Raw genomic sequence first — 7,473 nt, forward strand, 5'->3', positions numbered from 1 at the left:
TTTTTCATTTGATCTCTAATGAATAGAAAAGAAGTTATTTTACAAAGCCAATGTAGACTCTGGCACAATAATCAGTACTTTATAAATATCTTCATGACCTTCAAAGTAGCACTAAGAGTTAATAATAACATGTTTTTTTATAGGTGGCAAAATCCTGGTTGGAAAAGAGCAAGTAGAGAAGACAAAAACATGTATGTTCAATTTGGAAAGCAAAAGGAGCACTAGAAAGCTTAAGATTACAGCTATGACTTTTCAAAAGATAAGCACTGTTGAGTAAATGTTTCCCACTCTGCACTGAAAGAAAATGAAGGGTGCTGCTAGGCAAGAGCCCTCCCATCAAAGTTTCCAACTTGTGAAAACAGAAAGTCTAAGCCTTTGCTTGCTCCTAGAAAGCATTAGTTTAAACATATGCAAGTTGCTGCTAGTATGTTCAAACTGGAGAAGGGTTCATTCCAAGCTGGCAGTCTAATGTGGTTGTGTTGTCCATGTGGTACATGCTTTGGATGCATGAAAGACACAAGAATGAAGGGTTGAATATTCTTTTTTCCAGGTTTCAGAGACATGCTGAAGCTAGGCAGAGTGCAGCAGTACTAGAGCTGCACTGTGAGAATAAAGTGTTGAGAGAACAGAAGGTGCCTAGAAGCCATTGCATGAAACTGAATATGATTCCTGTTTTGCAGTGGAGCTGTCACAATATTGGTGATGTAGTAGCTATTTGAAAACAGCCAAGGAGGTTTGCATTCAAGGAGTTGAACTAGCTGAAGAGAAAGAGAGATATGACACAGTTGGAGGCACAGCACCATCTAAATCCTGTTGAACTATAGTTGCTAATCAACTCCAAAAGGAGCCTCTTCAATGCCTATCATCCTCTTGAAGCAGACTGATGTTGTCAGGAGCAGATATGTCTCACTGTCATGAAAAGTCCTAAGTTCTTAAAACACTTTAAATGCCTTATTTGGAAGGTCTTTGAAAGGTTTGAAGAATATCTAGTAATCTTAAAAATATTTCTGCATATACAGAAACCCCAACCAACATGACTAGAAATTTAACCATTATAAATGGCTATCTACTAACTTGTATGTCTTAATTATACCCTACATTTCCAAATGAGCAGTACAAACACAATACCTTAGTTAAGATCAGAAACATACATATAACAAAATTGACCTTAAATTTGTATCAACAAAGCAAGATCCATGCCAATGCAAAGTATTCATCTCTACAGCATACCCCCTTTAAGTGTAAACAAACATTTATAAACAATATTCGGGAATATTGCTTTTTGTTGTGTGAAGTTATTTTGGGGCCCACAGAGACTTTTCAGAGGGTCTTGGTCCAACAGATCACATTAGTCTGGAAGTAATATGCAGGTTCTCATCCTCTGTGGAAACAAAAGCAGAACCTCTTTTCCAAAGCAACATAACCTTATACCCAAATTTTGAAGTCAAGATACCTTTAAAGTATATATGTTGGCTTAGTTTAGTAGCCCGTATGATGAAATGTCTTTATATACTTAGCTCACTCATAGTCAAAAAATTAAAAGAAAACAAAATACTCATAATCCAGACTCTCTGTTAAAATTTTATCTTTACATGGCTTATTTTTTTTTACTCTATGACTTTTTCTACAAGTTTAATAATTATTTTATTATCTTTATTCGAATGTTGGTGGGTCTTCTGTCTATGTGTTACTTTCATTGGTCAAATACAGAAACTGCCTTGGCTTTTTGACAGGGCAGAACTTAGATAGGGGGAATAGATCGAACAGAATGCTGTGAGGAAGAAGGCAGTGAGGCAGATTCCATGGAGCCAGCCACCAGGTCAGGCATGCTGAATCTTTCCCAGTAAGCCACCACCTCATGGTGTTACACGGATTATTAGAAATGGGTGAATCAAGATGTGAGAGTAAGCTAATTATTCTGATGTAGGTGGGTCTTCTGTCTACCTGTTACTTTCATTGGTCAAATAAAGAGACTGCCTTGGCCTTTGATAGGACAACAGCTTAGATAGGCGGGGTAGACAGAACAGGATGCTGGGAGGAAGGGAAGTGAGTCAGATGCCAAGATGGATGCAGGTTAGAATCTTCCTGGTAAGCCACGACCTCGTGGTGCTACACACATTAATAGAAATGGGTTAATCAAGATGTGAGAGTTAGCCAGTAAGAGTCTAGAGCTAATGGGCCAGACAGTGCTTAAAAGAATACAGTTTCTGTGTAATTATTCTGGGGTTAAGCTAGCCATGCAGGAAATAGGTGGGACAAAAACAGGTCTGCTCGCCTCATCACTACAAATGGCACGCAGATGTGGATAACTGAATCCACACAAAGCTGGAGAAAGCTTGGGAAAGAATAGAGTAAAGCATGTTTTCTTTGTAGCAGCAATTTCTTGGGTCTGCTCTGCTTGCTAGAGGCAAGCAAGCACTCTCATCTAAGAGAAGCTTCCTGACTCAGCTTTAGCTGGAAACCCTGCAGCTCTTTTAAGAGGTCCTGCCAAAAAACACTTAAACAATGTTGATAAAAAGCCAACTGCATGCTTTTCCATTTTCAGCTGTAGCAGGAAAAAAGCCACACTGTTTTAAAATGCCATCTTTCTGGGCTGTCCTGCCAGGGCAAACTCTGACTCTTTCAGGCAAGCAGTACGACTGAGTGTGGTCTGTGAGCAGAATGCTGCAGCTTTCTTGCTGGCATGGACCTTGAAACGCCATAGAGTTGTGGCAATAAAAATGACTACAGCTGGTATCTCCGCCATGAGGCTGTAAATCTAAGGAATGGGCTGGATCCAGCCACCAAAGCCAGAGTTTTAGTCCTACTGATATTGCTTGGTAAATTAAAGACTCATGTGGTCACAAAAGAGACATATACAATAAAAGAAACATTCAAAGTCAAAGACAATGTTTAAATGGTTTACAATGTGTTAAAAAATATATGCAGGCTAAAGGTTAAAGTTCTTAAAGTAAAAAAAAAAGAGAGTAGTTGGGTGTGGTGTTACACACCTTTAATCCCAATGCCTGGGAGGCAGAGATAGAATGGATCTCTGAGAGTTCAAGGACAGCCTGGTCTACAGAGTTATTCCCGGGCAATGATAAACAGAAAACCTGTCTCAAAAAATAAAAGTAAAAATAAATGAAATAGAGGTTAAAATAAAGCTACACAAAGATGGAAAATACACAGAGGATTTTGATACTGTATACTATTATGCTCTCTTTGAATTGTTTGAATGCTGAGGAAGGAGCATCAGCTGCCAAAAGGTATTTATTTATAAATGCTGCTGAACTAATTCAAGATAGATATTTTGAAAATACCTTGACTTCAAAATTTAGATCTAAGGTTATGATGCTTTTGAAAAGTTCTTCTTTTGTTTTCACAGAGAATGAGACCCTGTGAATTGCTTCTATCCCAATATGGTATGATATACCACGGCCCCTGAAAGGTTGCTGTGAACACCCTCAAAAAAATTACTTCACTCGACTGCTAACTAAGTTGAACCTGGCACACAATTTACACCATAAAAGACGTGATTAACAGCACCCCTATACAGCAGGAAGAAGTTTGGAGAGAAATAACTACATCCATATTCCCAGATATTGTTTATAAACGTCCTTTTACATTTAAAGGGGGATATGACATAGGTACGAACAATTTGCATTGGTATAAATCTTTACTTATTGATAAAAGTTTAAGGTCAAATTTGGTATGCGTATATGTATTTCTGATATTAAGATACTGTGATTGTGTACTTCATTTAAAACTGTAATGTATAATTAGGAAATATAGGTTGTTAATGGATAATCATCAATAATAATCAAGCTTGTAGTCATATTAGTTCGATTTTCTAGATATATAGAGATATATTTCAGTTAAATAGGCATTCTTCATATCTTTCAAAGACTACAGAATATGGCAGTTTAAATGTTTTAATAACTTAGGGCTTTTCCTGACAATGAGACACGTCTGCTCCTGGCAGCACCAGCTACTTCAAGAGGGATATGGGCATTGAAGAGGTTCCTTATGGAGTTTGATAGCCATTTAGGCAAGAAACTGCAGTTGCCTGGATTGTTGCATAAACTGGACACAGAGAACCCTCGTAGAGAGGACTGCTAAACTTGCGTAAAGGTGAGATGATCTTTTGGGGTTCCTGATTCATGAAAGAGTCTGTGAGACATTCTGCAGTACACAGCAGAAAGTGACTGAACTGTCTTTGAAATTCCCTGCTTTATACTATGGGCCTGTAGGCTGAAGACTGGATGCCCCAAAGGTACAAAAGAACTTTGGTTGACTGTCCAGGCAGTGAGATGTCTCTGTCATTTCTAGAATTTGGAAGTTGCTTATTTCTTTTTTGCTTAGGTAATATTATATCCTTCTGGAGTCTTTGATGGGGTTGAAGTATAGATAGATATAATTTTCCATTGTTATGATAAAAGATAAAATAGATATATATTGTAACTGTAATTCTTGCTTGATGACTGTTTCATTATATGTAATTTTGCTGTGTTAAAGCTAAAGCCTTCCTTTTTGTTTAAACAAAAAAAAATGGGAAATGATGTAGGTGGGTCTTCTGTCTATGTGTTACTTTCATTGGTCAAATAAAGCTACTGCCTTAGCCTTTGATAGGACAGCAGCTTAGCTAGGCAGAGTAGACAGAACAGAATGCTGGGACGAAGGGAAGTGAGTCAGATGCCATAGCTCTCCTCCCTGAGTTGGACACAGGTTAGAATCTTCCCAGTAAGCCATGACCTCGTGGTGCTACACACATTAATAGAAATGTGTTAATCAAGATGTGTGAGTTAGCCAGTAAGAGGCTAGAGCTAATGGGCCAGGCAGTGTTTAAAAGAATATAATTTCCATGTAATTATTCTGGGGCTAAGCTAGCCATACGGGAGCTAGGTGGGATGAAAAGCAGGCCTGCTTGCCTCATCACTACATTTTTCCTTTAATATCTATGACTTCAATATTCTTTTACATTATTTTTACTGTCTCTTTACTCTTTTTCTTCTCTATCTCAAGCCTATGTACATTTATTTTACACTGTGACCCATTCAGAAGTCTTATTTTATCTGAATTTGTATTTATTGTGTATCTGTAATAATTTTTGAAGTGGAGCTCTTTTAAAATGGTTATCTGCTTGATGGCAGGCTGGCTCCTCCACCTCTCTTAGGTTTTCAATATGGTGGAGGTAATTCATCGCTGGCTCTGGTACTGCTGGGTGAGAACCACATTCATTTCCTCAACTCTGGGTACCAAAGTACAACACATAAACCATTTTTATCTTAGCAAAAGCTAAATCTACTATGCAGTACTCTGCACAGCCTGAAAATATCTCTGTATATGGCAGTGGAAATCTGCAATGCTCTCCTGCTTGTGTACTCCTAGCAGACCCAATCCTGCCACCTCTCTAGGAAGGCATTGCTGAGCCAGGGTCAGGGTCTCAACTACTTTCCTTCCAATCCTGAATTGGCACACAAGCACACAGATCCTAAAAAGGTGGTGTGCATCAGTCACAAATGTTGGGCACCATTCTGTAGTTGAATGTTGCTTGTTCCTTTCCCATCTACCTATATCTGAAATAATTAAACAGAAACTATATTAATTAAAACACTGCTTGGCCTAATTTCCTGGACTTCTTATTGATTTTGACATGTTAAGTTAACCCATTTCTATTATTTTGTATTTTACCTTGAGGCTTATGGTTTACTGGTAAGGTTTCCAGGCATCTGTCTACTTCAGCAGCTATGTGGCATATTCCCAATTCCACCTACTTTCTTTATATATCTCTTCCAGCCTGGCTATATTCTGCCCTGATATAGACCAAAGCAGTTTCTTTATTAACCAATAATAATAAAACATATTCACAGCACACAGAGAGGAATCCCACAACAAACCCCAAATATATTTTCTCTACCATAAGTGACTTTTGGAACTTTTATAACAGCAACTAATGAAGCAGCAAGCCTCCCCCTTCAGCATCAGCCATTTTATAGTAAAGACAAAATAGGATCATTCCTGTTTATGATTATAGCTCTATTTCTCAAGTATTGAGCTATGCCCCTCCTGTAACCTTAACTAAAAATTATTCTGTACTCTCTATTCCAAGAAACAGAAACCTTATCTTTGTATCAAAACCATTTTGAAACCCTACCTTTGTTTCAAAAGGTTGTTATAATTACCTTGTTATGACTATCTGTTGCTATGACTATCTTGATATGAATACCTTAAAATCATGTCCTTGTTTCTGGAAATCATTATGACTAACTTGTTATTCTTATGCTTTTCTCCAAAAACCTTGTCTTCCTCATGTCAAATGCTGATCTCTTGAACCCTTCTTTTAGGAAGAGAGCCTTTGTACATCAGTAAAATAGCTTGATTTCATTAATTGCTTGCATTAATTAATTAATTTGACCATAGAGATTTGGGTTGGTGGTTTTTACCCTTGCATTTTTGGAATTAACATAACGAAATTAGCTAACACACCTCACTTGTATAAAACACAGTGGTAGATTTATATTTAATGGAAAACATTTAAGAATGACTAAAAAGAAGTAATGATAAAGATTGATTAACTTCATTAAAAGAGGGATTTTTATTGCCCATGTTCAGTATTTGTTTAATTGTATATCAACTATTCTACTAATAAACATTAGTTACCTTGTTTCTAGATGCATTCTACAGTAGAGGCAAAAAATTGAAATGAGAAGTATTTAATGGTTGGGATTCTAAATGATGTTAACTACTAAAAGTTGTTTAGAGAATTTGATGCATTCAAATTATAAAAGTATACCTCAAATTTCTACAGGACATATAATCAGTAGTCTTCAAGAGCCTAAATTAAATAACAACAGGTATGTATAATCAGTATCGTAAATCAGCAGAAATGACTAACATCGATCAGATTTATTTTGTAAACATGGGTCAAATCAATCTGTTTCATTATTCTGTTTACATTAAGCAATTGCAACAAAATGTCTTTGTTAGAAGTTGGTTTTCAACTCTCTAGAAGACCACTTAATTTAAAATAACAAAATAGCCAGGACTAAAGTACTGCCACAACTAAAGTGAGTAATAAATAATGAAAAATGTAGATTCAGGTGTATATAAATTATTTAATAATTATATAAATTATTTATTTAGGAAAGGCAAAAACTTTCTCTTAGTCTATATATAGCTACAGAATTGTCTTTTACTCAGAGTAATGTTTGGTAGAAATTGAAAAGGAACCTGGATTGGGAGAAGTAAATGGGAGACAACTGAAAGGAATGGATACTCAAAATAATGAAAGTCACAACTGATTTTATTCATTACACAGAAACATTTAGCTCTCTTCTGGAGGTTCAACAGCCATTCCCTCAGATGCTTTTAAACTTACTGTTCAAAATTGGAGACAAGGGTTATTATTCCCTCAGGGGAAAGATCACGTTTTCCTACTGGTTTCACTGTTTGGTTCTAGAAACACCACACAACCTTGTACCTCCTTAAACAAAT

This window comes from Microtus oregoni, unplaced genomic scaffold (assembly GCF_018167655.1).
Source record: "Microtus oregoni isolate MIOR12 unplaced genomic scaffold, Mior012 000052F_ref0000163, whole genome shotgun sequence".
Classification (NCBI taxonomy): domain Eukaryota; kingdom Metazoa; phylum Chordata; class Mammalia; order Rodentia; family Cricetidae; genus Microtus; species Microtus oregoni.